At 36.5% G+C, this 20,962-nt stretch overlaps 1 protein-coding gene across 8 annotated transcripts in view; it reads right to left on the bottom strand.

Annotated features, from left to right (window-relative positions):
- The window catches only part of LINGO2 (leucine rich repeat and Ig domain containing 2), a 483,020-nt gene that overhangs the window by 15,196 nt on the left and 446,862 nt on the right, over nt 1–20,962 (bottom strand). The window lies entirely within an intron of this gene.

Here is a 20,962-nt window from a genome sequence, read left to right as displayed (position 1 = left end):
ACCCTTGTCCAAGCAATGCACTTTTCTGGTTTAGTCACCAAAGGCAAGAGACTTTTTCTAAGTCTACTTAGAAGCTACTAAATGAAGACAAACAATAACCCATTTCAAAAGAAGAAGAAGAAAAGGATATAGGTGTTCATCAAAGGAAGGTGTGTTTGAGATGTTCAGAGTAAAGCAAATTGCAAGCAAAGACCCTGGAAGTGCCTTAACTCCTATGGTACAACCAACTTGATGAGGCTAAGTATAGTGCTGGGATACAGGCTTCAAAATATTAATAAGCCTTATAATGGGCCTCAGGCTTTTGATGCCTTTTCTGTATTGTTTAATTTGAGCTTCATTTTAATTGTACTTGTAAAAATACTTAAATAACTCCCACCAGTAACTGCCCCTTGGACCTGCACAGATGACTATGGCCCATCTGCTCCAAGGCACAATGACAAAATTATGCAATAGCTAAGAATCCACCAACTTATCTGCCTCTTTGGGCTTTGAGGATCATCTTGATCCTCAAAGAAATCTGCGTAAGAAATTTGTAAGTTGCATTTGAGTAAATTTTTTTTGTGTTGTCATATGGATTGCAGCATAAAAGAAATCCTCCCATACACAGAGGATAAATGCATTTAAACAAATATGGTATAACTGAATTGATGAGGCAATCAGACAGCTATTTGAGCAAATAAGCTCTTTGAAGCACATGAAAATAGTCCTGTGTAAATCACAGACTGATGAAAAAGAAAGTCCCACCAGTAACTCTGCTACAGCAACAGTGCACTCCGCTGGTACACAACTTGGAATATGATAACTCACCAAATCATCCTTCCTGATGGAGAAGAGTTGCACTCAGACTGTGGTCAGAAGATCAGAACAGTGGAGATTGAAGATACAAGAAAAGAAGCAGATATTTGGATCTATTGATCTTATTGTATCTAAAAAATTTCTAAACAGGAACTCTAAGGTTTGGATTGTATGCATTTGTACTGTTGTAACTGGACTGAGAAATAAACAGCTGTTGTGCTCTGACTGTTAAAAACTAAACTGAGTGAAAAAGCATTTATCTTGGAACTTCGTATAAATTGCATTCTTTGACTGACCAGACATGAATGATGCACATATTACTCCTCTCACAATTCTGTGAAAGAATTTCACTCTTGACTGATGTGGCTTTGTATTTCCATATTTACACTTCCATGCAGAGACTATTAATGTGAGGCACACTGCACGCTGGTTTTGACGTATAGACTGGAGACTGGATGAAAATTACTCTGTATTATATTTCCTATAAAAGTACATTTCCACTTTGTTCTAGAAGGACAGCCTACTGAGATTCAGTTTTCCCCTTAAATTGTAGTCTTGCAAGTGACTATTGCTAGTTATCTCCAGCTGTGACAAAGGTTTTCAGAGATAAACTTGACTTCATTAGGCACTAACTTAAAACTGGAAACCAATAGGGATTCTGAGTTAGGTGTTTTCAATGAATTTAGATCAGAGAGGCTTCTGGGTGCTCTGATCTTTACTTTCAGAGCTCAGTCTGTGAGGTTAGTGCTTTCATAGTGATATTTCTACCACACAGGGATTTCATTTCCTACTGTGTCCATCTAATAGTGTATGAAGCACAAAGTAAACAGGTTCAGTGGAAGATGAGCATCCTGGAGTGTTTGGTTTAGATAGTGAAAATATGAAGCACTTTTTGCAGCTATCCAATCCATCTGGTAACTAAAACTTCTGAGGAGTACAAAGTAGAAGATAGACAGTATCAAAGATGATAAAAGGCTTTTTTGACTGTGGCTGGAATATAGAAAAAGAAAAAAAAAAATTAACAGTAGTCTTCTGCAAAGGTGTGTGTAAAGATAATGAGATAGATATATATTTATCTGTAAGGGTGGAGGCATGCGTGTGTATGCACTTGAAAGGAAGCAAGATTCAGGACTGAGATATAACCTGGAGTGGATACATTTCAATAAGGACAAATAATAAATTATACTAAATATCAAATCAGAAAAACAAAGATTAGGTGGATCAATAAGTACAAATTAGAAGAAAGTATAAATTAAATTTATTATTACTACAATTTACATTGAGCCAGATGATACTACCATTCTTTCTTCTAACCAAATCTGTGACTATACCCTTCACTTTGAACTGCTTTACGGAAAAATTACTTCATCTTCATTATGCAAAAAATGTAACCTTATCTCCAGCTAGGGTTAAAAGGTCTAGCAAGAAAAACATGTGGGACAAGGTAAACTCTGGGAGAAGCCTAGAGTGAATTTGACGATCTATTGCACATGGCCCCCATTTGAATTAAGTGAATATAAAGTTGTATTTTCAGGAAATGTCCAATAACACCACTAGCTAGGCCTACCTTGTGTCTCCAGTCTATGAAAATTTTGAAAGGATACAGTTTCATCTGTAAAGTACCTTACATGTCAGTGTGATCACAATTATTTATTAGTATACATTCATTAATAAAAATGCTACTTTAAAAAGAAAGAAATTATGCCATTAAAAGATATTCTTCACTGCAAGATGATTTCTTGAAGCGAAAAATTATTTTCTGCATTTTTTAGACTTGTGGGATGTTAATTGGTGATTTCACTGGCAGAGGATTGAATTGTTAGTGTCAGTGTTCAACATGATGACTTTCTTTCCTGCTTAAACAACCAGCACTACATACTTTATCTTTGCCAGAGTAGGTTTTTCCTCTAAACATCTGCAGCATTGTTGTTTTTTGATTCCTTCTCTTCATTGTGGTACATACAGGGCAATAAGGTGTATGAATGCAAGTATGTACACACACACACGCACACACACACACACACACAGATAAATGTAAGCTAAAAGTATAGTCTAGCTGATCTGTGATTGTACCACGCCTTTCACTACACAATAGTCCTCTAAAATTATAGCTTGTTAGATGAAAATTCAAAAACCAAAATTATTATGAACTAAGAGTTTTGCTTTGTTTGAATGTGGATGACAACATATAAAATTGTTTTCCTGACCTTTCTGGGGTATTTGTCATGCTTTGATAGACTCTGGGAAATGAAATATATGAAGGAGCTTTTATTAAAAAAATAAAAATAAACTAATTACCATTTTTGTCTTTGGCTCTGTTGTTTAAGTCCAAAGTCAAGAGTCAAGTTACTGTTGGCTGATATTCTTTTTTAAAAGAGGACCCTATTCAAAGTTCAGCTATGCAAATATGAAAGCTCATTAAAGTTATTAGTTAATAGTTCTGTGAGATCTCACCCAAAACAGCCACTACTACTTTGAAATGCAAATCAGTTTTTAAAAAGTTCTGAAGCTTTGAATCTTCCTAGAAGTGCTTTACAAGAATGTATAGTGCCCTGTAGCTTTCAAATTGAAAAACTATAATTAAAAAAAAAAAAATCCAATGACGTCCTAGAATGCAGTGCAATTCTAAATATCATATATAGGAATGTGCCAAATCATGCATGTATTACATATTTTTCACTTTTTCCTCAGACTAATTTTGAAGCCTTTAGAACTGAAAGCGAGACTGCACTTGACCACGGTCCTTTCCATGTCCCATCTGATGCTGTGTCTCATCTGCATTTTATGGGACATAGCTTTAGCCAGAAAAAATGAGAGTCACAAGATCTGTTTCTGTCATTATCTGCATTATCATCACTTGATGCTCTGACTCGGTAGTTTTGATCTCACCTTTCCCACCCCTTTTCTCAGCCTTTCAGACAAAATCCACCCCAGTGGATCATATCAGAGATGACAATTTTGCCTGACAGTCACTTAGTAATTCACATTCTAACAGCCCCTTTACAAAAACATATTTATCCAATAAATGTTCTAGGATTAAATGTTGCTTGACAAAATAGACTTGTACCTATTATTTACTTAAATACTACCAGGTAATCCTGAGAACTCAGTGAACTCCCTGTTTGAAAAGTGTTTGCTGGGTTGACCCTGACTGGACACTGGGTGCTCACTGAATCTGTTCTTCCACCTTCCTCCTAAACAAGACAGGGCAGAAAAAAGTATAAAAAAAGGTTCACACATTGAAATAAAGCAGGGGGAGAACACTCACCAGTTACCATCACAAGCATAACAGACTTAGCCAAAGGAAATTCATTTTGTTTATTACCAGTTAAATCAGAGTAAGATAGTGAGAAAAAACCTCAAATTTTAAAACACTTGCCCCAGCCTTTCCCCTTTTCCTGGACTCCACTTCATCTTTTCTCCCTTTCCTGAATGGCAGTGCAGGGTTTTGGGAAATGGGAGCTGTGGTAAGTTCATCACATTTCCTCTGTCACTCCTTACACTCTTCCCCTGCTCCAGCATGGGGTCATTTCTATGGGAGACAGTCTTTGATTAATTTCTCCAGCGTGGGTCCCCCTCTTGCAAAGTATGCAGTCCTTTGAGATGGATACTTTTTGAGACTGTGTTTAGGGGTAGTAAATTGTTCTGCCTGTATAAGATTGTTTCTCCTATGAATGTTGAACTTTAGCATTGCTGTATTTTAAAGCAGGGAGCAGGTACTGAGGAGTATAAATGTTCTGTCTTTACATAGCTGTTATCATCTTTCATACTTCAGCAAGCAGTCAGCCAAAGCCATTGTTCAAATCTTTGCCATAAAACACCTTTGCTCATGTGCTGAGCAGACAGATACTGAATACATGTAGCTAAAACTACTGAATTTCTGTGGTGGAAAATTTTGCCCAGCTCATTGTGGTTTGGGAAATTTTCTATTCACAGCTTTATCTCTCAAGTACCTGTTGCATTTATGTTGGAAGAGCAGTTGGCCTGGCTTTCTTGAACTCTCCTTTGGTGCTGCACCAAACCAGGTAAGGGCAGGAAGGGTAAGTAACCTTTGCTGGTGGACTGAACCCAAGGTGCCAGTGGTGCCCAGGAGATGAAGGGAAGATGAAAAACAAACTGAGATGGTTTTAGGGACAGCCAAAGGATACATGAAAATATGGGACATTTGGAAATGTTCTTACTGTGGGGCACAATGCCACCAGAATGAATGAAATCTTGCTTGTGTCATTTTCTAACCTGACTGCAAATTAGACATTCCCATCATATGTTCTTTCAATGTAAGAGCTAGTCTGTAAAAGCAAAGGCTTTGCCTCATCGTGTCTCATGCCTGAAATTTGCCTAAGCTTAGTGTATTGTTCCCAATTTCTATCATAGACTAAGTCAAGACTGCCTAGATACTCTAAAAAGGATGTTTTTTCTTTAAAGTAGAGCATCTCAGAAATGGTTTGAATGACTATAGGTTTCTACTTTCCCTGTGTCTTTGATCGAGCCTTTGTGCTTATGCAGAGATTTGGTTCTCCCTTCTTTTATTGATCTCTTAAACATTTCAGCATTAAAATAAATCTATTTATTATCGGAATCCAGATAGCTACTTAATGTTTTACAGTTTAAGAATTCTTGAGTAACAGCAACAGTAACAACAACCACTAGTCTGACAATTCATTGAACTGGAAGCAAAGATTTGATTCAATTATACTGCAGTATTAGGATTGTTCTCATCTACTAAGTCATCAGTAAAAACTTCATGGGATACCATCAACTCAGAAATTACAGTCAAGTAGCATTTGTTTTCAGAAGAAAATATTGAGATTCAGGTCATTGAAAAAGTCATAATACAGAACTAGGAAACATAAGCAAAAATGGCAACTAGAGCAACATTCTTTATTAGCTTACCCAGTAGAACTATTTTAAGACTGCTTAAAATATTTTTATCAGATGTTTTAAAACTAAACAAGTGGGTATAGTTTTCACTCCAAATACTTATATTTTTGTCTGAATTGAAGTGAAAGAAGCATGAGTTCCAAAACACAGAAGGTAAGAAAATCACGGTGACAAATTCATGTAATTATACAAATTATCTATACAAGACTTTGAAGTCCACATTCTCCAAATTAGGCAAAGAAATGAAGCCATCACCACATCCTCTGTATTTAAACCAATGTTTTTAAGATTAATTAAAATTTTTCTTTCAGTTTTCACAGAGAAAGTGAACCTTAGGAAGAAATCTGAAGGAAAAATAATAATAAATCTGAAGGATTGTCTCGCAGGAGACATTTCATGCATAAGTAACAGGAAAAGAAAGTGGAAATGTTTGTAAGAGTTATAAACACTTCCACTGACATTTCAACTGACCTTGCTGCGAAGTTGGAGGGGAAGAGATTTATGAAAAGCTGATAGGAAAAATTATGTGAAGGGATATAAGATGCTTGGATGTAAAACAAAACTCAGACTTTTTTGGTGCAAGTTAATGATATAAATCAATCATTCAGGGAGGATAGCATTACTTTCATACCCACACAATTACCTACCTTATAAAAGTTGAAAATATTTGCATAGAAACACATTCTGACAAAGAATTCCTAATTGAATAAATTAAAGAATTAACATCTGTGAATAACAGATCTCTTCTACCATCTATTCCTTCTGAATGCAGAAGCAAATTTTTGAAAGGTAGAGTTAAACAAAATTTCTTTTGCAAAGTTCACTTAGTTCTATTAAATTGTATTCCTATTTCAGTAGTAAAAAGTGATGTCACTAAGAGATAATAGTTCAGTGGCAAAGACCAGAACAACATAATCACCATGACAACAAATGTGTTGATATGATAATGCAATAATAGAGAAAGGGAACTTGTACCTCTGAAAACAGTACAGCTTCTACGTAATTTGTTCTGTGTTTTGTTAGGGCTCTTTAGTGTTGAAAGACCACCCTCCTGCTGTAGCTGCACTCCGTCCCTAGACCTGGTGTATGCATGGTAACCCCCCTGAGTGACATGTGACTTCAAAAACAGTGCTTGTGCCCACATTTTTATGAAGTTGATTTGTCTTAAGTGTTGCAAAGCAAAATTCCATTGCACTCTTTATTTTAATGATTCTTGCAAGATTTTACTGTTCCAAATACTGAGAACAACTTATCACAGGGTGATAGTATTTGGAAGGTGTGGTTGAAAGATGAAGTAAAATTGTAGTACAGGGGGATAAATCATGTGACAACAAAGAGCTAAAGTTGTAACTTTTGGAGAATGTAGCAGACCAAATATGTACAGATTAGGGAAAAGATTAAAAATCTCTTGCAAGTTAGGATTCATTACGTCAAAGTAGATCTTATGTTTCTAGTGTGTCTAGGCAGGTGAATCTTAAAATTCTTTGCTACCTCAAACAGGACACTGGTGGGAGAATGTGAAAGTGTTAAATACTATACTGGCTTTCCATGTGTGTTGTAGCTAATGAAGTCTGAATAAATTAACTGAAAACTAAAACAGTATGAAGTCTATTTGATTAAAGTTTAGGAAGATTTTTTCAACAACAACCCTGCATTAAAAGTTTATCTTCCTCATGAAAAAGACAGTCTTTCTTCTAAAAGTGTCTGAGCATAACAGAACAGATGACACCACTGCAGCCTGCACAATATCTCATGTGTAGAAAAACATGGATAGAATTTCCTCTGAAGTTTTAACTCTAACATCCAGCTACTTCTCATCTTTAATGAGTGAAGATGTCAGTAATAGAAAGAAAGAAAGGAACCTGCTTTTTAAATCTGGATTGGTAGAAGAATTTTGAGGACTAGTGCATTCAAACATTTGAATTTCACTTCAGTAATCCAATTAGGAAGCCACAATCTGCACTATATCTAGGTCCTAATAAGAAACATTCTTGATATAGCCTGTTATAGATGGATGTTTCTTTCAGATCCGTGAACATTTAAGTCCAGAGAGCTATGCTATCCCAGTAATGTCCTGACTTCCATCTTTACTTGTAAACAGAGGCTCTCATTGGTAACATTAAGAATATGTTTTGCAAGCTTCTACCTGTTGGCATGATTTCATTTTTGTTAGCTTTAAAGGCAAATATTCTTATTTCCTATCTTGCCCACATATGAACGCTAGGTGACAATGACCTTATTTCCTGCTAAGAGAGGCAAACAGATTAATGTGCCATTAGCAGCTGAGAACTTTTTCCCTAGCAGCTCTATGTTTGCACAGGACATAAGTGAAACCAAAAGTACTTCGGAGAGTGTGGGCCTGGAAGATTTACTTCTAGTGTTTACCATGGTCCTGTGATTACTGCCATCAGAAGGGGTTTCAAACTATTTAATCTACTGACATGGATCCCTGCAGGGTATTTTTTCAAATTTTTTTGAATTTTTATTTTTATTTTTTTATGGCAGCAACACAGGGCCTGATGACAAATCATGGTATGCAGGGGCTAAAGTGTATGGAGAATGTGCACGGAAAGATAAGAGATCATTTAATTAGTACTACAAGGGCTGTTTCTTCATAGCACAGTTCAAAGGATCTTTAGCCAAAAGGTCTAAATTCTTACACCTCCATTTTAAGAAACATTTTTTGTTAAATATGTCTGAAAAAAGCAAATGTATTTTAAAAGGTAACATTCATCTGTCTTACCTAGAAGTGGATAAAGTTTAAGTTGCTTGAAATTGAATTAAATGGGAAAGCTGAAAAAATTTAAACCAATATATTTTCTTTTGTACTAAGACAAGAATCTCAAAAGTATAGCAAAGCTGCAACAAATTATTTCAGTACTACTTATCTGGCTAACGCAAGAAAAAAATGAAACCATCCTGTGTTATTTTCTCACACCTTGATATGCCTGTTAGCAGCCGTTATATTTGCATCTTTCACTGAAACCCCATCAGACAAAGCAAGGTGTATTTTCTCTGGGGACTATCTTCATTCCATCACGCACAAGGCCTTCACAGCACAACCTTGCAGCAAGCTGCTGACCTATCTGCTGCTGCTCTTTTTGACTGCAGGAGTAGTGAAAGTCTGGAAAGACAGTACAAGTGCTACAGCATTATATTTGGAACATTATAAATAAGCAAAAGGAAATGAGTACGATTTTTATGAGTACGATTGCCAGAAGGCCCTCAGTTCGTATTATGACTTTGGATTCAGAGTGGCTATCTCAGCAGAAAATTGTGGTCAGCATTTGAGGTGGCACAAAGGAAAGAAGGGATATATTTCAACACATACAACTGGGCATGTGTGAGGAAATTTCATGATAGACCTAACTGAAGTCACTTAATAGCTCAGATAAGGAAGATACCTTCGGGAGAGCTGCACAAAACTACTGCACTTCGAATGAAAATAAAGTTGATTATAATTTATGCAATTGAGAGAAGAAGAGAATAGCAAACTGCCTTGGAGATTTCCTGTTTGCTAAAGGCATTCTTAAAATATACTTAGATTCAATATCAGCCTGCAGATGGATTAAGGTAGGACATTTGGAAATAAAACCTAACATGTTTTCAGGTGGACAAGACACAACCATTATTCTCTGCTTTATTCATACCCATACTCCATCAATGTTACTCCAGATATTTACTGGTGTCAGCTGACCTAGGAACTAAGCCTCCATGTTCAGCAAAAAAGGAACAGAAAGAGATACATTGAGGAAGACACCAAGCAGATGAAATTTGGTAATCAGAATTTTTTTCAGCTGGATCAGTAATAATTCAGCCCTTGATTTGAGCCTGGCCCATTGCAGAGCTCTTAGTGTCACAGCAGTGCTGTAGGTAGCTTCCAAGTGATGCAGACAGAAATCTGCTAACTCTTCTATGCTTCACAGACAAATTACTCAACACAAATGAAATCTATTCTTCTGAGAATTTACAGTCGCCCAGTTGCTTGAAATATGTGCCCATATTTGTTTGCTGTGGTATCAGAAACAACTTTCCAAATGCTGGTAATGGAGACCTGTTACCTCAGTATTTTTTTTTTTTTGTATTCAAAAATTTATTCAGAAAAAAGGTACTTCCTAAGAAACTGTACCTCATTCAGTTAGTATGAAATCTAATGAAAACAATTTTTCATTACAGATCACAGATTTTCATTCAGATTACAAACAGATCCTCTGCTAATAGTGTGTATTTGGTTAACATTTTCTTTAATTACTAGCAGAAGATGACTAATACTTCAGCAATATGCCAAATACATATTTTCCTGGTTTATCAAGATAAAAGGATTAGAGAGCACAGCTTTCCATATTGAGTTTACTCAGCTGTCCTAATGTGCTAGCGCTAGTTACAAAGATAATTGTGTATAGTTTTTAGGTTAGTAAACATTTTTTTCCTTCTTACTTTTTCATACCAACACAGTCTGTGTCTATGTAACCTTGCTGCTTCCTCAAGAAACGGACATATTACAGGAACAGTGGATGGTGCTGCGTCCTACAGTTGTCCTGATCTATGTGTGAAGTCCAGAGGCTGATGCCAGTCAGAAGACACTTGCCTTGCAGAGTAGGCACAAAGCTACAAGCACTGTGGCTGCTGCATTGTCCAGTACCTAGGACAAGCTCATCTACAGACTTACAGTCTCTTGGAAGATCTGCAACAGCTCTTTATAGTACTGCTGTACTTCTCTCATCAAGGTGAGGAGTAAGCCTCAACTACACCCATAACATATTTGTAGGACTTTTATCTTGGTTTAGATCTACAGACTTCAGCTCAAAGATGGTGATCTAGGTTATATTTTCTGCCTGACTCTACAGATGTACAGTGCAAGTCTACAAAAATCAAAGGCCTTTTTCTCTTGAAATTATTTTATCATTTGTTGAAAACTTTTTTCCCAGTGAAGTTTTTTCAAGTGATTTTTTTCCTCAAAACATTTTCTAAACTTTTATAGTTCATTAAAACCATAATATTCTATTATTCTATCTAGAAACAGTTTCAATTAATAATTCTCAGCCACTTCACGCATACTCAGACTCACAAAAACACATATATGCTCAGATGTCCTTAAAGGAGAGCACTATTTATACCATCATATTAATACTCTACAATACTAATGTACTTGTCCTTGTCCTAAATAAAATTAATGCTAGAATAGCTTTCTACTGCCAGAGCACTTTCAGATGGCCTTAATTAAAAAAACTTGAGTCTGCATGAATATCTATCCATAATGATGTCTCCATTTTATTCCTAATTATAAGCTCATTAATATCAAAGACAATTGTAAGAAACCCAGATGAGACTATATCATTTGGGATTTTAAAATTGAAGGCACTCGCCCTGCCAACTCAAAATCACTTATTCAAAAACTACTGTAGGTGTTGTGTGAAATAATTATACTACAGCAAGCATTGATGCGCTGCTTTATGTAGGCTGCATGTGATTTTTCATCCTTTCTGTTAGTTTATAGCACTGAAAAGTAACTTAAGCCACAGAGTAACCAGAAACATCAAAGAAGAGAGGAACTGGAAGAGATCTGAATTAATTCATTCTCAAAAGCACTGCACATTTTCAGCACTATTAGTGCATGGGTGTTGGAAGGGGTTTGCAAAAGGATGAGCAGAAAGGATAGTATTGGAGCTGTGAGATCTTCCAGCATCTCCTCCAGAAGAGATTTTGCACATCTGTGTAATTTTTGAACAGATACTATATAAACCCAAAATCTCAGTAGTGGCTAAGAAAAAACAAGAGAGCCATTTATTTATCTTGAATGCTGAGGTATGAATAATATGAATATTATCATTTGAATCTGGAAGTGAAAGGATATCCACAAAGGAATGGGTGCTAATGATGTCCCTTTGTTCTGAAATGTATAATATGACTTTCTCTAAGTTCCTTGCCAGCTGGTTATAATTCACTTAATTAAAAAAATTCACAGCAGTTTTAAGCTTTATTACTTATCACAATGACAAATATTGGTAAAATTATTTAGAATCTAGGAATAATCATAAAATCAGTGTTTATTTGAATGTATAGGTACAATGGTGATATCAGTTAGATGGAAACTGAGATTTTCTTTTCAAGCTGCTCCTGAACAAGGGCTATGGTCATCATGATGATCATTTTTTCAGTCATGGAGTCATAAAATCTCTCAAGTTGAATGAAACCCATAATGATCATTGAGTTCAACTCCTCATTTGTCACAGAACAACCTAAATGTAAATCACAAGAGTAAGAGCATCGTACTTCATAATTCTGGAACTCTGATAGGCCTGGTGCCATGTGCACTTCCCTGGGGAGCCTGTTCCACCTTCTCAGTGAAGAATTTTTTCCTAATCTCCAATCTGAACTTTCCCTAATGGAGCTTCATTCCATTTTCTTGTGTCTTATCACTGATCATCAAAGGGAGGAGACGAGCACCTTCCCCTCTGCTGCCTCCCATGAGGAAGGTTTACACTACGATGGGGTCACTCAGTCTTCTCCTCCCCAGGCTGAACAAGGCAGGTGACCTCAGTCATTCCTCCAAAATTTTAGGCCTCAAGACCTTTCACCATCTTGAACACCCTTCTCTGGACACACTCTAATGATTTGCTGTCCTCCTTACACTGCAGCACCCAGAACTGCCCCCAGCACTGGAGGTGGGGCTGCCCCAGAGCAGAGCAGAGCAGGACAATCCCCTCCCTTGCCTGGCTGTGATGCTGTGCCTGATGCACCCAGCACACGGGTGGCCATCCTGGCTGCCAGGGCACTGCTGATTCATGTCCAACTTGTAATCAACCCAGACACACAGATCTCTTTCTGCAGAGCTGAAATCTCTTCTCCTCCAGTTTGAATGTACAATCAGGATTACTCTGTCCCAGGTGGAGATTCTGGCTCTTGCTCTTGAATTTCACATGGTTGGTGATGGGCCAGATCTCTAGTCTATCCAGATTTCTCTGTAATGCCTCTCTACCTTTGGAGGAGTCAGCTTTCTACCATTGGCAAACTCACTTAAGATACACTTGATTCCTTTATTCAGTGACTTTATGAAAACATTAAAGAGCACTGGCCCTAAAGTTGAGCACAGGGAAATCCCACATGTGTAGCCACTATAACTGGTTAAACCCAACCCATCATCCAGTTTCTTATCCAAAATGTTATGGACTTGTTAAGCATCGTGATGGACATTTTGACCACAATGACGCTGTGTGACACAGTGTAAAATTTTGCTAAAATTCAAAAATCCCGTATAAACTACTACTTTATCCATGACCACTAAGATGCAGCTCTGTAAATCTAGCAAGGAGATTAAAAATGAAAACCTTCTTTTTCCTATGGGATATTAATTTAAATTACTTCATCTTCAGAAATAATTAACTTCAAAATCAGCTACAGGCCAAAGTCACACATGTAGTATCCAATGATCATCTTCAACTGGGAGGTCTTGGTAGCAAAAATACATTTAGTTATCTAAAAGTGTCTTTGAGTAGTTTTAGATATTTTGTGAGCTCCTATTTAATAGATCAAAATTGAACTCCACACAATTCTGAAAGAAGATTTTATCCTTGAAATGACACACTGAGATGGATATTTCTACTCCTCAACAGACTGAAATCCATTGATCAGTAGTGTAGAAAAATTTTGTTTCGTGCTGCCATAAATCTCACTGGAATTAACAACAGCTAACTTTCCATATGGTATGAAATTGCCAGATGTGCAACTATTTTAGATTCAGGAGCTGGTAAGAGGGATGAGTAACACAGAAAGACAACAAAACCTGCAACACCAACAGTCTTCACTCCTGTAAGTCTATCAGAAATGGTTATCTGTCCTAGCATTTTTTTGAATACACCACACTATTATTCATGACCTCTAACTGTACAAATGTTGTAAGGAGGAGCCATAAGCCTCAATGGAATGTTTTGACTGGCCAAACTGAGTCCTCAAAAAACTCTTAAGATCCATGAATTTTTATTAATGTGCAGGGCCTCACATAAAGTAATTTAAGATATACTCAAGTCATTTAAGATATTCTCAGTCTTGCATCTCAGCCCAAGCTGGCTTTCGTGTTTCAGAATACAGAAGAATGATATTCAAAAAGGAACAACTGGGTTGCACTGATCTTGTTTTTTTGGGCACCATATTTTAATTCAACATCTTTTATATAATTCAAAGCCTAGAAAATCCTCTGTAAAGCAACAATCTTTGTTCTTGTGCATGACAGAAATACAAAACCAGCTCCCTCTCTTCCCTAAGCTATTTTTTTCCCAAAGCTTTCTAGGCTTTTCCATTTGATTTCCTCATTCCACATCCAACTGGTTCAAAAACATTGTAATAATATGGCTCAGAAATTCCACCGGTTTTTTAAATGAAACTAGGAGAAGAAAATAATGCAGCAGTGATCAGTCCTCTGTCTTTTACTGAAGCAGCTGCTGTTGGGTATAAGATTCACAGAGGTTAAAATTAATATCTTTTCAGGGGTGTTTTTTGGAAAGGGAAAAGAGCAATGACTATAGGTTTCCTTACTCCATATAATTATAAATACACAGAACTGAGTCATAGATTTAAAGAAAATATCTCACCCTAGCAGATGATACAAAGTGGTGAAAAGTGTTCAGTGTTTCCAAAATATTGTCTTTTCAGGCTGAGCAAAAATAAAAATTATTTGCTGTTTTCTTCCTTTCCTGAGGTTATCATAACTTCATGATTATAAGTAGTTATATACCATAACTGGATGAGATAACAGACTAGAATAAAACAACAATCACCCAAAATTCCATTTTCAGCTTTCTTCAAAACACAAACTGCGGCTTCAGTTATTAAAGGAGCACTTCATTAGTGAATATTAAAAGAATGATCAATTCAGAAGCATCATTATAAATTCTAGGTAGCCTCTTCCCCATGTAAAACTGTCTGAGCTTAGCTCAACAGCTTTATACCCTTCTTTTCTGTTACTTTAGGCCTTTATGCCATGACAGAAGGACTGAATATTTCAGCTTAATACTGAGGACAGAACCAATTTGCTGCGAGGACATCCCCCACATCTTATTTGCACCTGTGATCAGGTTTGTTATTTCATGCACCTCTTTTATTTTTTTTTTCTTAGGATTTAAGTATCCGACCTAACATTGATCATATCATCATGATTTTACTTTGATTGCTGTCATTGCTGAACCCAGGCTTGTCAAATCAAACTTTCACAGATTATATAAGTAAATGTCTATTTTACTTTAGGGTGTAAGGGTGTATCTCTAGTATCTTGTTTTATTTGAAAAAGAGCCTGGCCAAAGAGCTAGTCAAAGTCTGATATCTCAAAAGCCAGAGAGATATCTTTAACAGAACAGAAAGAATCATCCTTGTCTTTGGTGCAAATGTGCACTCATGTCTCTCCTGCCTCAGGGCGAGCTAAGTGTGAACAAGTTTGTGTTGAAATGCATGAAGGTATGTATGACTTCAGCACTGCAAAATGTGAAACTCTGCCTCCTACTCACAACCCTTGAGACTCCTGTGCCTCTTGCAGGTGGACAGCTAAAGCCTGGACTAATTGTGGATATGGGAACCACATCTGTTGTGCTGAATGGCCATGTTGTCAGATGACACTACCACTGCTGAATAGAGGCACAGCTCTATTGTGGTTTTTGAAGACAGTTGAGGCCTTGCAGACTAGTTTCACTTCCAACTAAATCTTCTGCTAGGTAAGAAGATGAAAAGGAGCTTGTTCCACTGAAGTAAATGCAGCTTGCTAGTGGTACTGTTGGAAGCTGCAATGCTGTGAATCAAACTTCAATTCATTTCCTCAATCAAGGAGTTTTGCCAGTGTCTGTTACTTGAGAACAAAATGTATGATCAGATTCATACTAAATAGTAACTATTCTTTGTTCACTGTCAGGATTTCCCTAGGTTTATGAGTTTTCCATCAGCTTTGATGCATCTGGTATAGTTTCTTGCACCCAGACAGGACTTCCTCAGATAGTTTTAGGTACAAAACCAGTTTTTTTTTTTAATTATCAACATTGGATATCTCAGATTAGAACCCTGGATTTTCCTTCCTTCTTTACTATGTAAACAGAGTGCAAGTAAAAAGCCCTTTTCACTTGCACTCAGGTTCCTGTACTCTCAAAGGCAGCAATATCACACAGTACACATAAGGCACACGAAGATTTAATGTGACAGGATGACTCATATACATGAAGTCAGTCATTTAAAGGGTAATTGTTTGCTCAATAGATTGTGTTACTTTTTCCATTTCTGTCACTCTAGCATTCCTAGACGTGCATGGGGTTTTTATTTTTTACTCCATCATAGAAAATCTTTACTTTTAATAGGGTCATTTAAACATAATCATTTGTGCTAGAAGAAAAAAAAATTAGAAAATGTTATCCCATCTTCAATCAGTCAGTATCATACAAAGCATACACTTCGGAAGTAGAAACAGAAAAATACAGGGCACTTTTTAAAGTGCATAGATGCACTATAGTGCAATGATAATGACAATTTTGACAAATTTTGAGCCTCCAGGTTTTTGCCTAAGCTTCTGGAATCTAGTCCGAGAAACCAAGGCCCCCATTATAGACATAAGTTCAAAATGTTGTGTTTAGGAACTGTGAGCTCTAAAATATAGAAACAAAGACAAACCAAAAAAAGCATAAATGATAAAAGGAAAAAAACAGAAATATTATTTTTATAGAATTTTGAGACTAAATCATGTTAGATTTGTGATTTACACTCTGATTACTGAGGTTTGAATATCTGCCGTTGCTTATCCAGTGGCAGCTTGAGACATGTTGGTAACTGGTAATGGGATATGGTGGAGAATAAATAGCAGAGAATTGTTGTGCTGTCTGTACATGTATAAAAATAAAAGCTTTTTCTGCAGAAGACTGATAGATGAGAATGACACAGATTAAGTCTCAGCATTGTAATTCAGAACTTTTCTGCCCAAATTCCATTTTCAGTGTTTGGGGCCTCTGACAATCACCTGGGAAAGGAAAGCTGCATATTTTAATTTTTGTCCAATACCTGACAGAGAAGAACACAGAGTTAATAAAGGGCCTTATTAACTGGTTGTTTTGAGTCAATGATTCAGAGAGCCTCATTCTGCATTCTGCTTGAAGGTCTTCATGAACTGAGTGTTACCAAAAAAACTTAAGAAAAGTATTGTATAAAAGAAAGAATTGGTAGGCAGTTAGCCACTCTGTGGGGATCTTTAATTAAATAAAATGAAATAAAAATAAATACAATACTCTTACGGAGAGAGGATAAATTAACTCCAGGCTACACAGAATAGATAGCGTTACAAATAACACAAAAAGAATCTATATGAGCTGCGAAGCCTTTGACCAGTGTAGCTAAGCACCAGACATGCGTGGTGCTGGATGGCTAGGCAATTCCTGTGTGAATTAGGACATTTCGTAATAACTTCCATATAAAATAATGAACTGGGACTTTGAGTAATGATGCAGAAAAATGATGCCAAATCTTTTGCCAGTTGGTGTTGTTTGAATTTTCAGAACTAAAGTTCCATGTTTATTTCATTTACAAAAAAATTTAAGCCACATATTTAATCAAATAGTGTTCTTGCCTGCTGCTGTGAGAACAGATTTTTGCAGAATCACAGAGTCATTTGGAAGGAAGCTGACCCATTTTCATATGGATTATTTTAGTGCATATATATTTATAACTTTTGAGTAAGTCACTGATAATTTGGAAATTAAAATGACTAATTTGTTAAAGATTATTTCAATTCATGTTTAAGGAAAGGCAGATTATGTATGTACAATTAGAGATTATCATGCTTAAGTGACTTTAAAGTCCAGTCTTCTACCCAAATGCAAAAAAGGCTTTGGAGAGTCTACAGATAAAGGTTCATTATCAATCAGTGTTCAGTTTTGTGTCTGAAAAGCTGAGATTTTACAACAGACTATTTGTCGATTCTCACAATTCACTACCTCTGAAATGCAGAATAAAAACCATGAAATCTACAAAATTCTGGGACTCCCTCTATTTCAAAGATGTCCCGTCTGAAATCAGCCAGAGTGGGAAGGTCACTTTTATCCTTAATGAAATTAAAATTTTAGACAACCACTATGACATCTGAGACAGAACCATGAGAACATCATATAAAAAATGAGCACTGGCAACAGATGTTTCTTCTGTGAAGCTTTGACTCAAATTCTTGTATTAGAACTAATCATTAATGGAGAAAATGCATTATATCTATCAACACAGCAGTGAACATAGTAGGTCCTTCCATACCAGCATCTGTACTTTCTCTTCAATATGTATGCATTTTATATATGCATCACTTGGCTGCCAGTTTTGTTCGCAATCAGGAGACTTAATGCCTGACTCAGTTAAGATAGTTGATCAATATTTGCTTTGCTGTTTTTGTGAAAAGGAATTATGCTGGTAAATTTTCATTATTGCCGTTGATTGGTATGTATTTACTGTCAGCAAAAGTGGGTGGTTCTTTCTTTAACAATGTAGTATCTGACTTTGCCTGAACTGACTGACACATGGATAAGTTTTCTTTTAAGAAATATTAATTCTAGCTAATTTAGCTTATTTTCTGCATGGTCACAACATCCAAATACTGATACTGAGTCTGGAAAAATCTCACAAACAGGCATATATGAGATGAAGTTAGCATCAGGCAGATGTTTAGAGAGTGGAACTTGGAGTTTGATCAACACTTTACTGATTTCTGAGCTATCAGCTGCACAGAATAGGATTTCAGTAGTTGCAGAGTGTTCCTATCTGCTTAGCACATAAATAAGCGTACTGTCAGGACTCAGTGACCTGAAATTCTCACTGTAAGGGAAAAGAAACAGTCCAAACCTTCCAATTTATTCACAAATATGAAGAGAAGAAAATAAGGAGTAAACACTCTTTGTTTCCCTCTGCCTTCCCTGGGACTGAAAGGGTATGTCCTGTTTGAACATTTATCCTTCTTTTTAAATACATACTACCATATGAATCACTGACTTCACATGGGGTAGGATGAAGGACAAAAAGGCACAGAGGAGAGAGAAATGGTGTTCTGAACTCAGACCAGAAATCCTTCTGATCAGTTCCAAACATCAGTTTGGTTGATGGCTTGGAATGGCAGCGCATCCTTAAAAAAGCACGGGTGAGGTGGATGCAATGCAGATTAGGCGTACCAGTCTCTGATCCACTTCCCAATGCCTGGCTAGCAAGCGTGTTCTCTGCATCACTTCACACAGTCTGGTGGGGCTGGTGGGAGGACCTTCTGGTAGAGAATTTCTGCTGTATGAAGCAGCTTTCCCAAATCTGTCTTCTTAACTGAGTCATCATTTTGAGCAAGAGTTCTTCCTTCCTTTTAATGACTCTCTTGTTTAATGACTATCTGTATTATTAACTTTTTTAGCAGTGCAAAAGTTTTTTTTTTTTAGTTATGGAAGTAAATCATAATACTCCTGGACAACAAAACCTAGCTGTTGTATGTGACATTTCAGTCATGCTCAAACTCTATCTGACTGAGTGGCTTTTAGCACTTACAACACTGTAAAAGGACCTGATGATGAAAGGACCAAGTCCAGCTTGGCACATTTGTTGTACCTACACAGCAGTGTCTGACTTGTAAAACCCAACTCTACCATATCTCACAAGGATGACTCAACAGGAGCCATGAAATTTTTCCAAGATCTTGGGAAAGAAAAGTTTGCTTTTATTCTTCCTTTTCATTCCTTGAAAAGCCCTCTAAATGTGAAAAATATTGGAACTAATATAAACAGCAAAAGTTCTCTTTCTGAATAAATAACAAGCCTTTATAACAAAACTTGTAACACAAATAACTGAAGCTTATATAATTGCTCCAGAAACCCTCAACCTATTTTGAAATATACATTTCAAATTCACGGAGTCTCAAAACTGGGTAAGTGGGTTAACACTGAGGTTGCTATTTCAATAATACACAAACCTAAGTGGAAATGGGAAAAAATGAGCAAGACACAGTTCAAACAAACTTCTATTTCCAAGGAGTATCTTATATTTAGGTATTTATAGGAATTTTCTTGGGGAGTTTTACGTATGACCTTCTTTGCAGAAAAGCAAATCTTTGACGTTTTAATTCACAAAATTTTTAGACAGTGTCCTGCCATGCCATCTGGTGCTAACTGGCTGTTCAGTCAGAGCATTTGCCATGCATTCAGAAACTGTTTTTAGATGGATGTAAGCATGTGGACTTGCTAGTTTGAGGTATAATGAATGAAACAGACTAGTCATCAGTAACAGAGACCCAAAAATCCAATCTACCACCTTGATTTGACTTTGTTCTTATGTGTGATTCATAGCTTTTCCAGCTAGGAAGTGACAACTTTGTTCCTTTCTCTCAAATTTTAAATTACACTTGCACAATGTTAAGTATGAAGTCACATCCTCACACTGTATGAAGTGTGGCAGTCAGTTCTCAGTAGTACAAGGACTTTAACAGAGACCATTTCAATTAAGATAGCATTGGAGGTCAGCCCTTCACATTTCCATTCCATTCCATTCCATTCCATTCCATTCCATTCCATTCCATTCCATTCCATTCCATTCCAACAGTCCATTCCTCCGTAGGGTAATATTGGTACATAGTCTATAAACTTTTCCTTCTATCATATTCTACTTGAATCATACCGTAAACATACCAAGAGGAATATCTGTTCCCTACCATTAATTTCAGGATAAATGCAAAAAAAATCTCATACACATTTCAGTAACTGTTATATGAAAAAATTATCTGGAAATATACACCTTTATTTGCATGAAATTATATATGCCATTTAAGAAAATGCCGAATACATCATTCTCATCTCTGATTCAGACCCTATTTCTCTAAACACATGCTCTAGTACTTGAAATATGTTTATCATTAAGTTTGCAAGACACTGACGAATAAATATTTCCATACCTATCTTCAGCCTGATTGTCATGAGACTCCAAAATCTCTTTAGACCACAAGTGAAACTGGAATGTTTTAAGGCAAATGGAAAAAAAGAGTGCGAAGAAAGCAAGTACATGACTCTTTCAAATTATGAAGAATAAACAAGTCTCAAAACAACCATGCTATTAGGGTTTGTTCTCTCTAGCTGAAGTGTAAGAAATTAAATGTCTAATGCAAACAAACCATTCATTATTTGGTAATGACGGATAGAGCAGCTTTTGATTCTCAGACAGTGAAGTAAAGCCAGAATCAAATCACATTAAGAATGACAGCTTCAGCAAAAGGTAGGTATTGCTAGTGCACAAACTGCCAAGATCTCAATACATTTCCTTT

The sequence above is a fragment of the Zonotrichia leucophrys genome, chromosome Z, assembly GCF_028769735.1.
Source record: "Zonotrichia leucophrys gambelii isolate GWCS_2022_RI chromosome Z, RI_Zleu_2.0, whole genome shotgun sequence".
Classification (NCBI taxonomy): domain Eukaryota; kingdom Metazoa; phylum Chordata; class Aves; order Passeriformes; family Passerellidae; genus Zonotrichia; species Zonotrichia leucophrys.
This window is presented reverse-complemented; position numbering and strand designations above follow the sequence as displayed.